The sequence below is a fragment of the Sinocyclocheilus rhinocerous genome, unplaced genomic scaffold (genome assembly GCF_001515625.1).
Source record: "Sinocyclocheilus rhinocerous isolate Xijiao unplaced genomic scaffold, SAMN03320098_v1.1 scaffold1100, whole genome shotgun sequence".
NCBI classification, from domain to species: domain Eukaryota; kingdom Metazoa; phylum Chordata; class Actinopteri; order Cypriniformes; family Cyprinidae; genus Sinocyclocheilus; species Sinocyclocheilus rhinocerous.
In genome coordinates, this window is record NW_015635085.1 from 493,612 (window position 1) to 494,288 (window position 677).

The following is a 677-nucleotide window of genomic DNA, read 5'->3' on the forward strand; positions in this document are numbered from 1 at the left end:
TGTGTGTGTGTGTGTGTCTGTCTCTCTCTCTCTGTGTGTGTGTGTGTGTGTGTCCATGAGTGAGTGTTAAATGCAGATAGTGTCAGATGGACTGACAATGCGGACCCTCACCGGTGAGCAGACACAGCGGAAATGATGCAACCGAGCGAAAGCCCGCGTCTCTTTTCATAATAAAAGCCGCAAACGCGTGACGTGATGATGCGCACACGTCTCCACTGACGTGATACGTTTTAAATTAAATTTACGCATTTAGCAAACGCTTTTATCCAAAGCGCCTTACAGTACATTCAGGCTATACATGTTTTACCAGTATGTGTGTTCCCTGGGAATCGATCCCGCGATCTTTGCGCTGCTAACGCAATGCGCTACCACTGAGCCACAGGAACATCATTTTATTATTTTAGTGATTGTTTCGTCAGATTTATAAATAAATAGATGTAAGATTAAAGTTTTAAAATCTCCCCTTTTTTCTCGTAAATATAGGAACATGAAAATGGGACAGGGTCTCAATCCGGGACGTTATTTCTTAATAACCACTGTGATAATTCATGGGAAGATGACACATTCAAATGTTTGAACATATATTTAATAGGAGCAGGAAAATAAGTCATCTGTAAAAATAAGTACATTTGGCGATTTGGGCTAAATGAAGGGTTGCAGAAATGAGCAGGTCCTTG

At 41.2% G+C, this 677-nt stretch overlaps 1 pseudogene; it reads right to left on the bottom strand.

Moving 5' to 3' along the window:
* LOC107746714 (isoleucine--tRNA ligase, cytoplasmic-like) overlaps positions 1-135 on the bottom strand; it is a 66,185-nt pseudogene extending 66,050 nt beyond the window's left edge.
* Between the last annotated feature and the right edge of the window lie 542 nt (positions 136-677).